Source organism: Lactuca serriola, chromosome 1, assembly GCF_051521515.1.
Source record: "Lactuca serriola cultivar US96UC23 chromosome 1, Lser_US96UC23_V15, whole genome shotgun sequence".
Taxonomy (NCBI): domain Eukaryota; kingdom Viridiplantae; phylum Streptophyta; class Magnoliopsida; order Asterales; family Asteraceae; genus Lactuca; species Lactuca serriola.
In genome coordinates, this window is record NC_136408.1 from 105,241,968 (window position 1) to 105,256,089 (window position 14,122).

A 14,122-nucleotide genomic window follows, 5' to 3' on the forward strand; every position below is an offset into this window, starting at 1 on the left:
ACTTCGTGTATGTATGAGACCAACATTCACTGTATGTGAGCAAGAATGGGTTCATACTTTTGTTCATCAGTTATCAAGAAGTTCGTCAGCAGAATCCAATCATGAGGATTAAGATTTGGTAGGTCAGCAAGAGAAATCTCATGAATTGAATTTTCAAAACTGTGTGCGGCCCGAAACTTCACATTGATGAAGTTCCCTGCAGCGACGTGCTTCAACACCTTGACCGTAGTAATCTTCTGTGCACTCCAGGTCAGGTATTGAGGTTGCAAGAAAGCAAGATAATAATCAATTAGTTCTCTATCAACCTTTGGGTCAGGAGAGGGAATGGAAGCAATTGGCTCAAAACAATGAAAGACAAATTCCCTTCGGGTGATCGACATGTCAAACTGTGAGTCTTTAGAATTCTCCAGGTCAAAGGAAATGACCGGTTCAAGCCAATGGGTACTAGGAGATTCTATTGCTTCTTTTATCAGCTTCTCCAAGGTCCACAGAGGAAACAAAGTTTTTCTACTTTCCAATGCGTTGTGGGTTTCTTTTGCTTTTCGTTCCCTTTCTTTTTCTTCTCTTGCGATTCGAAGGTTTTTATCAAGCTCTCGGTCGCAATGCATTCGTTTCAATGCCTCTTCTTCGATTTCTTCTTCTTCTTCGCTTTCTCCTATAATCTTCTTCCCTTTGTCTTTCACACTTGAACCCGAAGCTTCATTACCCTTTAGTTTATTGGTGATTTTCGGTTTGGGAGGAGTTTGAACTGTTTCGGTTGTTAGAGGTTGAGTAGGAGGAGGTTGAGCTGATTTTTCTTGAGTAACTTCTCCCCTTGTTTTGGAGGAACATCCGCCTCTAAAACACCCTCTAGACGATTTAAGATTTCAAGTGTTGGGTGGAGTTTCTCTGCTAAGTGTCGACGGAAACTGATTGGTAAAACCGAATCATGAGGTTCCAGGAGATTGGTGAGGAGGGCACTGATATCATCTACACATGTTTTCATAACCGCCTTCTCAGACTTGATTTCATCAATTTCTTTGTTCGCCTGGTTGAGCTTTAAGGTCTTGGTCTTGAGCTGAGTGGTGCGAAGGGTCAGGTCATCCATAACCTTGCTTTCCAAGGCTAAGTCAGCCTGGAGCTTGTCAAGTCGAGAGTTGATGGAGGACTGGAGCTCTGTGTTGTCAGCTTGAATGCTCTTTCGGACATTTTTAAAATTTTCCTTTTCAGCCTAGAGTGAGGTGGTGAGCTTCTCAATAGTGGCATCCACCATGTTGGCATTCTTTTCGGCAACGGCCTGAAGAGAATCCAATAATACCTGAGCATTTGAAATTAGTTTTTCGACATTTTCGGTCGCTTGTTTGCATGACTTTGTGGACTCTTCAATAGTTGTGGTTGCTTGTTGACAGGAAGAAGTGGAGGCATCAATGGCTTTGGTCGCCTTTGCAATCGAGGAGTCATGTTCCTTAACAAATGTGGCCATCAAGGCTTTGATTGCAGTTTCGGTGTAGGCAGTATTTGGAGAGGAGGACGAAGAGGTGATCATGTTATCAATATTCTCATTTAAGGCCTTGAGATGCCTCTTCGTGATAGGAGCATCATCGTCACTGTCAGATTGAACGAAGAAGGGGCTGTAATGGAATGTGTAAAACTTAATGTCGTCGCCACTAAGAATGGTGTCAGACTCGGCAAATTGAGTAGGTGAGAGTGGTTTGGAAGTAATAGGGATTTCAAAACCAGAAGTTTGTGCCCCCGCATCAGGTGCATTGACATGAACTGGTGGTTCGTTTGTAGGAGTTGTGGTTGTTGTGGTGGTTTTGGTGACAAGTGGTGGTGGTAATGGTATAGAAGTGGATGGTTGAGATGAAGTTGGAGGAGGGCATGGAGCGATTGAAATAGGTATGGTAGAGTGAGTAGCAGAAGGAGGTGGAGAAGGAATATTTTCAGTAGCATGTACCTGATGCTTTGGTGATGGTGGAGGTGAATCACCTTGGAGCGAGCCCTCAGATTGAGAGTTTTCACTTTCGCTTGACTCGGGTTCTGGTTGTTTATCTGAAGGCACATAGTCAGAATCGCTCGTTGAAGGAGCTTTCGGCTTTAAAGACATCTTCTTAAGCTTTTGCCTCTTTGGAGTCGAAGGAGCTCCACCCTTTGACCTTCGCTTATTTGGGGTGGCAGCTTGAGATGAAGGGCCTTCTTGAACAGTTTTCTTCGTATCTCCCTGCTTGCCTCCTTTCTTGGGTTTGTCTGCATCATCCAAATATTTCTGCATCTCAATAGTACTGACTCTTGGACCCGAAACATGTAACTTCTTGTATTCAGTAATGATTTTTCTTGCACCCGAAACACATCTGTACATCGAGTCAGGGATGGAACCAATGAACTGGAACATGGAAAAATCCGCCACGATGATCTTTGTGGTGTGAAATGTAGCAATTGTGGACTTCAAAAAATCTTCCATTACAGAAACATTGAATATTTCCATGGCCCTTTGTAACGCCTCGATTATCAGGTATTAATATTATGGCTTTAACTTTCAAGTTTCAAGGTCTACTCGACGAGTTGGATGCCCTGACTCGTCGAGTAGTAGCGGGTTTGGGGCCACGTGTTTAAGTGACCAGCTCGCCGAGTCGGAAGAGTGACTCGACGAGTTGGAGCTGGAGGGTGAAACCCTAATTTCCTAGGTTTTGCACCCTATTTAAGGAATCATTAGCCTCCCTTGGTCCCTTACAGCCTCTAGAGAGTCCAACAAACCCTATTTCATGTGAGAGCTTCATTTGAGTGTGTTTTCGAGCTTTGGAAGGTGGAACTTGTGAAGGGAGCTTGATGGTCAAGTAGCTAGCAGCAAGGAACACGTGTGGATCTACAAAATATATCTTAGTTAGCTTCATTTGAGGTATCAATTCATGATCTTGGCCTCATTTCTTTCTAGATCTCTTTGGATGAATTTTAGGGCTTTTTGTCTTGGTTATGAAGCTATTGTTGAGTATGAGTTGGATCTGAAGTTGCAACTTCAGATCTGAACCCTCCTTGGGATGTATTGTTGAAGATTCGGGGGAGTTGCACTCGGTTGTGACGAATTTGAGGATGGTGGATGAGATGCAAGGATAGATCCTTAGATCTCAAGTTATGAGTAGACTCAAGTTATGTTCATAGAGGTATTCCAATCTAGGGTATTCCGTCCTAAGGATGACCGGACCCTATGATTGCTTTGACCTGATATGTTTGGTATTCCAGCCCGAGGCTGATTGAGCCAGGCTTGTGTGTTCGTGTTTTAGTGGATCAATTTGGTATGATATTTTTGGGACAAATAGCATGTCAGCACAAAAGGGGTTCGCTTCAGGAAGAGGGAAAGTTGGGTTTCCGATACTTTGGATCATCAGGATTTTGTCAAGTTGGCTAAGTGGCATGAAGGATAGACCTTACGAAAAGGTTCGATTGGGATTCACATCACCTTTCACGTTTCGCGGTTACGAAAGTGCGTCGAATCCTGACGTCAGCGAAATCCAAGGCTAAAAGTGATTGCTACCTGACCAATGGTAGCCTTATATCACAAATGACCTTAAGCAGTCCAATGCTTCCTTGATCTCATAACTTTATTTGCGTCCCTACAGTCTTATCACTGGCTCCACCAGATCTAATCCATCTGGCTAATTCCAAAATCCAATCTATGGATTTCCATATCCTCACTGCTGCACCCAAACTGGTGGGTACTATTGTTCTCCTCGTGAACTAACATCACTACCCTACTACCTGTCAACCTAGTGAAAGCTATGTCAACCCTCGCAGGCTTACAACACTCTAACACTATCTGACAACTTGGCGAATGTTATGGCTACACCCACAGACTTACAACACTTCCAACACTATCTGGACACCTTGTGAATGCTACGGCTACACCCGCAAACTTACAACATTTCTATCACTATCTGACAACCTCGTGAATGCTATGACTACACCCACAGACTTAAAACACTTCCTAAACCGGTTCGAGCACGCACTCGACCTAATAGTCAATTGAACTTAAGTCCTAACTGAAGCTATAACCTGGTTCCCGAATCATGCTATCTGTTGCCAAGGAAAACACAAACCAAAAGTTGGAACATTTTCTATACTCCCAACTCACCCAATCCTCAACCTAGACAGCCACTCAGCCGCCCTCCTTCCTAACGAGGATGTGAAATTCATCCTAGTTTCACACCTATTACGACTGCTAAGTACCTGACCGATTCTACCCCATTTAGCTTCAGCTAAGTCTTCATGACACGTTAGAATTGAAGGATTCCTAGTCCTTCTTGCTTCCTAATAATCCACTGGTGGCAACCTGTGCTTACCAATGCTAACGATCAATTACCAGTCAAACCTCAAGATTAACCATTCTTTGAAGACTTGAAGAGTACTCTTGAAATCTGGTCCAGTCCGACACTTCAATCCATCTCCCATGCTGCCTAATGAAGGCCTTAATCTTCACTCTGGCTGACGAATCCTCATTTCCACTTCCAATCTTGCAGCACCACTGAACTCTAACCGAACACAACATATGCAAAATACAATTATCTTGAACATCCAATGGCCAACCACTTATGCATCCAACACCCGCAATTGACACTACCATCTTCATGCTACCGCTCCTGTCCTACCAACGGTAGTGCCTTGAACTCCAAGGTTCTTCCATAGAAAAATGTTGACCATACCCGAACAATGATAGAACCACTGAACTTTGACTTCACTGGAAAACTATCGTTCTAATACTGACCTAATATCCTCTGAATAATACTCCTGAATGGATCTCGAAAAAGATCCAGAATGATAACGGTACATGCGGAACCCACTCCGCAAGATGCGTCCCTCTGTGGGTTTATCAAGGACTTTTCAGCATGCAGGATGGCACATATGATCCTTGATAACCTAGAAAATAGCAGAGAACCGACCCGAGATCTACCTTATCCAAACTTAGTCAAAATTCCAATGTGGTACAATTTCCCAACATCCACCTGAAAGTAGCAGATAGTACACACTCGCGGTCATCTGGAGGATTCCTGATCACTTCATCCTGAGATATCTCGACCATCAGAGATTTGCAAAATAGCTAGAGCAGGCGCCTTTTTTGCTCCTTTACTTCCTCCTTGATGACAGGAACTAACAATAGGACCCTCTTTCCTGAAGGACTCTAAGGATTCACATGCTTTGGGCTTCAGATGAGTCCCTAACTGCCCCGCAACAAATCTGTACTATGAACCGAGAGAACATTGAACGCCCCGAACCAACAAAAGGGAAGCAATCTTACACTAAACACTAGTAATTCACAGTCTGCAATTGGCATATGACAATATTTGATGATCTAATACACCAGGAGAAAAGAAACAAAACATGGATACACTTACTCATCCAGCTATAATATCCCAAACCATAACACAATTCCCACAACAATGTGCAGGTAAAACTGCAAGAAGGCTAGGTTACATACCCACAACATCGCCTGCTAGAGTTCTGACTTCTCATGTCTGAAACTGCAGGGCCTAACTCCTTCTGCTAAAATGACCAACCCCGCTACACTTGTAGCAGCCTAAACCCTTGGAATGTCAAACTCCCTTGTGTACTTTCCCGTACGTGCTGCACTAAATCCGGCCTGCTGGCGTTTCACCCGATGATTAGAAGTCTTGGGTATCCTCCTGGGACCCTCTACTATACACACCTAGCACGACCCTCTCTTCCCAACGACTCCAAATCAATCTCACATCTGCAAACTCTTGGAAGTCATATGCTTCAGGGTCTGATACCCTGTCACGCTCACTAGTTCACTTGCCAATGTCTGAGCTGCAACAGCTGGAACATTGTCTATCTCCAAACCGAGTCACAAACTCCTACCCGAAGCTTCTTAGATTCTCCAAGACTCTCATCGATTCGAGTATTGATCCTGTGCTTTCAGTAGTATGGGCCCAATACTACCTTCCACACCTATCCATACTTTCCTCATCAATCCTCCTGAATCCTCCAAGTCACTTCTTCAAACCGATACACCCCAGTCTCACTAATCCTCACTACTAACCCACTGAAACATATCCTAGGCTTTCCTAGGTTCCCAAACCCACCCAGTCCTCATCTCCTGAAAGATTCCTAGTAATGTCAACTAGCTACCATATAAATATAGCCACATGCAATAGAGATCAGATAATCCTTCGAGTAAAAGACTCATCCCTAGAATGGTTAGACTCAAATGAGAGATGTGCAATAGGCTCAAATTTATCACTCTGAGATTATCCAGCCTGTGCCACATGTGACTTAGCATATTCACATAATACCTAGCTCACATTACTAAGAGTCCCACAAAGCACAAAGCAAACAACATTCAGACAATGGAAAGTCTAACTAACATATTCCGATTAAATCATTCTATCCTCTTATCAGGAATCTATACTGGCATGAAATTCTAAGGCTCATACACTAAGGCATAACCTAAATAGTCTATCCTATCACTGAGTTATCAGTACTATCATGCATCTCATCAAGCACATACAACAGGCATATAAGGCATCCTCCTAGATCCTTAGCCCTAATCTAGCATTCAGTCCTCATACACATACAATAGGCATGTAAGGCATCCTTCCTAGATCCTTAGCCTTAACCTAGCATACAGTTCTCATAATCATATCATATCATAACATAACAATGAGTATCTTGGGGAAAACTTACTTGAGTTCGGTTGATTGCACGCATCACACACCTTGTTCTTTTCAAATTCTTTTCCCTTTTCAAATCCTTTTCAAACTCTTTTTATAAAAAGATTTTACTTTTGAAAATTTTCATACCAAGCCCTTAGTTTGAGTTCAGACACACCCGATAGTGTGCCCAAATCCCTCAAACCAAGGCTCTGATACCAACTTGTAACATCCCAAAATTCAATGCCAAAAATTTCGTTTTTAGTTTAACAATTCATAAACCATAAAAATATCCACAAAAACATCTCATGTCAAACCAAAGTGTCAATAATCAAACGTGTTATCATAAAATAATATCAGAGTGTAATCCCAAAGATCTGATGTGCAGAAAACATAGTGTGATGCGCTACGATCAAGCTGAATCCTTTCTCTTGAAAATGAATACCTGAAACCAAAACTATAAACCGTAAGCACGAAGCTTAGTGAGTTCCCACATCATACCACATACCATATAACAAACATACTGCTAGGCAATTATGGGGTACCCGACCTACGCTGCTAGGCAATTCTGGGGTGCCCGACCTACCCATGTCAAGCAATTCTGGGGTGCTTGACCTACCCTGCCAGACAATTCTGGGGTGCCTGACCTATCCATGTAAAGCAATTCTGGGGTGTTTGACCAACCCTCCGGTCTATCTCAACTGGCTACGGGGACTATTTCACCTTTACCACTACCACATAACAACATAACAAAAACATACTGTCAGGCATATCTAGGGTGCCCGACCTACCCCTTGGTCCTTACCACCGTACTCGGGGACTATTCCCCCTAGGCCCCTACTACCTACTATTACATAACATCATATCATGCTAGCACATAAACATATCAGGTAGTAGCAAACCTAGATGATTATCAGAAAGACAATCATCTATCAAACAACTCTACTAGTGGGCCGACATTGTGGCCTTAGACCCACTTCTACTGGAAGGTAACTCACCTCAATCTGTTGAAGTCCCACAGATGAAACTTTGGCTGCTGGATGACAGCTTCCCTAACTCTCAATATCTAAACAACACCCAATTAATAATTGGGTTCCAATACAAAAATCATAAGTCCATGCTTGGGGTAAAGATTGCTTTACCCTTATCTTAGCTTGATTCAAGTCAAAGCCCAATCCAAAGGCCCAAAAGTTAAACTATGAATCAAGGCCCAACATATGGCCCAATTTTCCAAATTGGGCCCAAACCTTTACATGGTCTTATTCTAATGCCCAACCATTTAGTCCAGTCCAAACATTTGGCATTTCTAATGGCCCAATATCTTATAATCATGAAGGACAAATTATGGCCCAACTATGGCCCAATTTTCCAAATTGGGCCCAAACACACATATAGGCCTTTAACCTAAAGCCCACTCCTATATTCTTAGTCCATATGATTGTTCTTGGATGGCCGATTATTGGCCCAAACACCAAATCCCAATAGAAAGGCCCAACACAAAGCCCAAGTGAAATTAAGGGTTTCACATAAAATGATGATTAGGGTTAAGTGTTTCTCACTTAACCCATTAAGGACTTAATCCATTAAGTCCATCAATCTATTGGGTCAATCATGTAGTGTGGCCGGGCTTAATACACAATCCCAATCCAGTCATCCAAAATGCATGTCCCGACAGTCCAAAACCCATATATCCAGTATTAGGGTTTTCTAAACCCTAATTAGGGTTTCCAACCAAATCATAGCCCAATAGGCCCAATAGCTTGGTCTTTTGATCAATTTGGGTTTATTAGGCCCATCAGAGTTTCACTAGGCCCGTTAGGGTTTTGCTAGTCGGACACCACCCACTACCACCTCGGGTAGTGGTGGTCAACGACGGCTCACGGCGGCGGCCACCACCTCACGGTGGTGGTTAGGGTTTCTAGTCCATTTTTGTCCAAGTATCCAATAAGCAACTACATGCAAGAAAAAGCACATCGCCACCCAACGCGACGGTTGGTGGCGGCAGCCTCCACCTCACGGTGGTGGTTTTGAGTTTTCTTATTATTATTCTGTTACAGATTACAACATACAAAGCAAAATCCCGATAACACACACATACTAAGCTAAACACACACACACACACAACCACCCTTGTGGTGGCCGACGGTGGTAGAGAGTGGCAGCCACCACCTTACGGTGGTGGTAGTGGCCTTTTTCTTGATTTTCCGGCCAAAAAAACCACACACTACAACAGGAAACCCACCCACACACTTCTTTTGCCCGGAAAAGGAACACATCTACCCTTCAGGTGGCGTTTAGTGACGGAAGAACCACAGAGAGGCGGCAGTGGCGGTGATTTTGCGATGATAGACACCACCTCACTATGGTGGCGAAGGCTCCTCTTGATCTTCTACCCATCAACAAGTCGACAAACGCATAGATGGGACACACACGAACCACCGACGACATCGTCTTCAACAGAAACGGGCGATGGTGGAGAGAATATGCGATTGTGGTGGCGATCGCCTCACCAAGGCTGTGGCTGGAGGGTAATGGTGGTTCACGTCTTCTGTGGAGTGGCACAACGATGGCTCGGTGGTCGGAGAAGCAAGGGGGGTAGGGTGGCGGCCGGTGAGGGAGACATAAGGGGGAGGTGACAACTGTTTCATCCTCCTAGGGTTAGGGTTTCGGGAGGATTATATACCCGCCTCCATTTTAAATGTTTTGCCATAATGAGAATAATAGTCCCTCACTTCCCTTTTTCTTTCAATCTTAGCCCATAATTTACCATTTAAACCCCACCTTCTAAAATTCCTTACAATCAGATCCGTAATTTACCAAGCAGCTCGTCCTTCTACAAATTGTTTTCAATTGAAGTCCTTATGTTACCATTCAACCCCTAAGCCTCCAAAATCTCTTCAAATTAAGTCCCAATCACTACAAGAAAAAGAGGCTTCTGTGACTAAAATGTCAGTGATTGATTAATCAGTCTTGGATACCATGTATCTAAGACTGATGAATTAGTCTCAAATACTATCTAGGACTGATTTTATTATGTGAATCATTAGAGACTGACAAAACTTATTCGAGACTAAAATCCAGTCCCTAATATGTTTGCCTTGATCTACGTTTGGTTTGAAACGCATTGGGGACTGAATTTCAGTTTCGAATAGTCTAATGCTAACTTCGATTTTGGAGAGAAAGGTATATGGGACTGAATTTCAGTCCTTGGTAGACTTCTGTCGGTTTTGATTGTGTATAGAACTTATTAGGGACTGAATTTCAGTCATTGATACTACTGCACCAATTTGTCCTCTGGATGGGAAACTTTCCTAAGACTGAATTTCAGTCCATGATAGATATCACTATTTTATATTTTTAATGAATACTTTTAACTAACCTAATGTAGTGGTGGATGTATACGTAGGTAGGGTGGGTGTGGGTAAAAGTGCATGGATACTGGAATTTGGGATATGGTAAGGTAGGGTGGGTGGTACGAAATCAAATTCCGTAGCTAATTTACTATGAAATTTGATACAAAATGAAATTTGGAATAAATACGGAAATGACTACAAAATTAAATTTCGTAGCTATCCAGCTACAGACTTAGCTACAAAGTTAAATTTCATATTTATCCAAAATTGGCTACACAATCAAAATATGTAGCTATCTAACTTCGAAATTGGCTATAAAATCAAATTTCATAGCTATGTTTTTATGGAACTGACAACAAATTCAAATTTCATAGTTATTCAACCATAGAGTTGGTATGGATTAATTTTTTGTAACAAAATAAAATATTATAAAGTTAATAAATAACATTAATTTTCAAAATACTAATAAAAATATAAAAATAACAATAGTATTTATCAATTAAAAAATTTGAATTTATTTGATTTATTCTAAAAAAATCAGGATTTCCTCTTCCCTCCAATTTATAAAAATTTCAATTTTTTTAAAATAGGTTCCCCCTTCTCCGAATCTTATTCCCTCCCATCCCCAATTTTTAACGATCTCCATTATCAAAATTTTGTAGACCTAACTCCAAAGTCTTATCCGCTTTGAATCCCTCTAATTCGTCGCACTCCACCCACGTCTCATTTCTCCCTCTTATGATGCCCTCATGGTCTGCAACAACATCCACCCCTGCACACTACTTCTTTATCGCTGAAATAACCCCACCATATCTCCGACAACCATGCACCACCACCTATTTGGTTGATCGATTCAGGTTCTCCCATTTTCTAGATCTGAGGCACTCTGCTTTTTCGCTTTCCCTTTTGTTGCCAAGATTTTAAACATTGATCTTCATGTTAAACTTGAATTCTAATACCTAACTTTCGTATTTCCAAAGAAAGATGTTAAGATAGTCACCTATCGTGGTTAATTTTTGCTCTTATTTTGTGTTTGGATGTATGATAACTTTCAATTTAATTGAGATAGCAACCCATGAAAAACTTCTTGTTGAAACAGAACAAAAAATAGTTAAAATATTCTTATATGATATCGTAAAATTTTCCATCTTATATCTCAGAATATTGAAAATGGAATTTTAGACACCGCTACTTCTCTCTCTCTCTCTCTCTCTCTCTCTCTCTCTCACAGCTCAAAAGTGGTAAAACACCCCTGTTACTCCGTCTCCCTATATTTTTCTCTCTCTGTATGTGTGTGTATGTGTACATTTTGGTTCATTGACAACCATAATTAACAACCTAAGAACCAATTTCCCTGCAGGTTCTAAGGTTGTCTTCATTGACGCCCATAACATGTTCGATGAAATGTCTCATATAGCTTGTGGTCCATCCCAGCGATGAATTTCCACATGATTGGGAACAAGTTACCGAAACATATATAATCCCCAAATGTTTCATTCATTCATGCACAGATACAGAAACATGTGTAAGAAAGTTTTTTTTAATAATAATATATAAACCAACATTTTAGCCATGAGTTTGTTTACATCATTTTTTCTTATTCCATAACCTATTACAAAGATCATTGTCAAAAAAACTTCTTAAAAAACGATGACTATCACCAGCCTAGGCAACACCACCACCACCTCTATGCCCCAGCAGCACAAACAATTACCAGCACTAGCAACAAGCATCACCAGACACAAAATCTATTACTAATATCGACATTAAAAAACTTAAATAACGCACCAAAACACAAACCGAAGACATAAATGTTTTGACCTATACAACTTTTTTTTAGTTAAACAACATGTACATGAACACACCCACAGTAGCAACACCAACAATCCCAAGAAAATACTTCACTTTATTACGTTTGTTGTGCTCCAAGACCATCTTCACATACAAGCCTTGCAGAGAAACGAAATGATTCTTAAGATCAACAACGGTATTAGAGATATCCAGCTGACCAGCGCGAACGTCATCGTCCTCACGGTTCATGGCATCCAAGTCTCGATTAACACCCTGTTGGAGCTCACACAACTGGCCTTGGAAGTCCTCCCGTATGAAAGACAACTCCAACTGGGTTTGTGGTAGATTTATGGCCATGTCTTCGTTGGTTACACCATTGAAATGATTCTCCTCCATGTGACGACGGTAGATTTGGAGACCAACTGTGTTCTGCAGGTTCGAGCGAAGGCATTTTCCAATTTTGGAGTGAAGTCAAAGACGAGATTGGGGTAATGAAGTTTGCAGATGTGCCATTTTAGGGCAACAAAGTCTTCAATTTATTTGGAGGCGCTTGAATAGTCGAAGCGTGCTCCCTACGATTCACATTCAATACGACGTCGTTTCGGTTGTTGGGACGCTTTGAATTCTTGCCATATCGTCGCTTACGTGTTAGGCTACGCTTATGTGGCAATGTAAACCGACTACAATATGTGAAAGAGATTATATTTGTAGGTAACAGATAATTCATTCCCTTATAAAGCCACAAAATAAGTTAGTTGGCTAAATAGGTAAACCCTAGAAACATAATAGGGCATATATGTTATTTTCCCTAGTAGTAAATAGTAAACAAAAAATAAAAACCGATTCTAAGGAATATCTTGGAGTGGGAAAAAATAAAAGTGAGGACGTAGAAAATGACACTAGGCAGATTGAGGGCTTAAAATAATGACAAGTAGCATTTTTAAGAGTCTTTTAAATATATATATATATATATATATATATATATATATATATATATATATATATATATATATATATATATATATATATACTTTTTTCTTTTCCCCCACTATAAATACCACCCAACCCCAACATTATTTTTAACCCATTTCTTCATATTCTTTCCAAAAAACACTAACACACAATGTCATCATCTTCATCATCCGATTTGACGACGTTTACATGTTTATATTCACCCCGACAAAGTATTGTCACAATGATTTGTTTGACGAATTAGATGATGATTCAGATATGTTCGTCGAGAGCGACGATTCCGATGACGAGAATGACGTAGATTAGAACGATGAGGTCGATGTCGAGGACGTTGATTCCGAGTGACGAATTTTGGCTTTTTTAAAATTTGGATATTAGTTCTGTTTTTTAAGTTGTGGTTTTTTAATATTTGTCTTTTACTAGTTGTTGTTTTTTATTTTTTTTTATTATTTTATTATTTTTTATTTTTTTTAATTTTTAATATTGCTTATTTTAATGTATCTTTTAATGTTATTTTTAATTAATGAATTGGTTTTTATTTTTATTTAAATTTTATGTTTATTATTCATTTAAAAAATTATTAAACATCAAAATTAATTAATTTTATTAAAAAAGAAAAAAAATGTAAAAGAAGTTTCCGCACTCTCTTTTGATGAGGGAAAGGCCTTTTGATTAGGGTGTTCAAAACCGGATATCCAAAATTTCGGATATCCGGAAATTTCAGATAGTACTTATTTACATCCGAATCTGTATCCGAAATTTCAGATATCCGAAATCCAGATATCCGAAATTTCGGATACGGATTTGGATATTAAATCGGATATCCGAAAATGTTGACCCTTCAAAAATATCTTGGATTACAAAATGAAACATGTTTCAGTTACTTTGTAGCTATAAATCAAATATTTTTCACTTCATTTAGTTCATTTAAGGTTCGTAAATAAAAAAAGAATTTCTCTTGATCATACTAATTAACTCAGGAAGTGAAATATATTAATTTATTGCTTATGATATCTATTTACGTTAGCACAAAACGGTTAAACAAATCAAACAAAAAATATATAATCAGTATGTTTTACACATTTAAAGATAGACAGAGTAACATTACTTCATTGCATTAGATACTTTTAAAGGTTAAAAGGTTGAGACTATTTAATTACATTTGTGAATATTCATGTGTTTATCATTAAAATCTAATGTACTCAACTTGGCAGAAACATGACATGGAATTATAGATACATTTCACTGGAAAAAACATAAAATAAACTTAGCACCCAAAAATTCAAAAAAAAAAAAAAAAAAAAAAAACGTAATTAGCAGTGTTACATGTCCGATTAAAGTTAATAAACAAATACACAAATGCCCAAC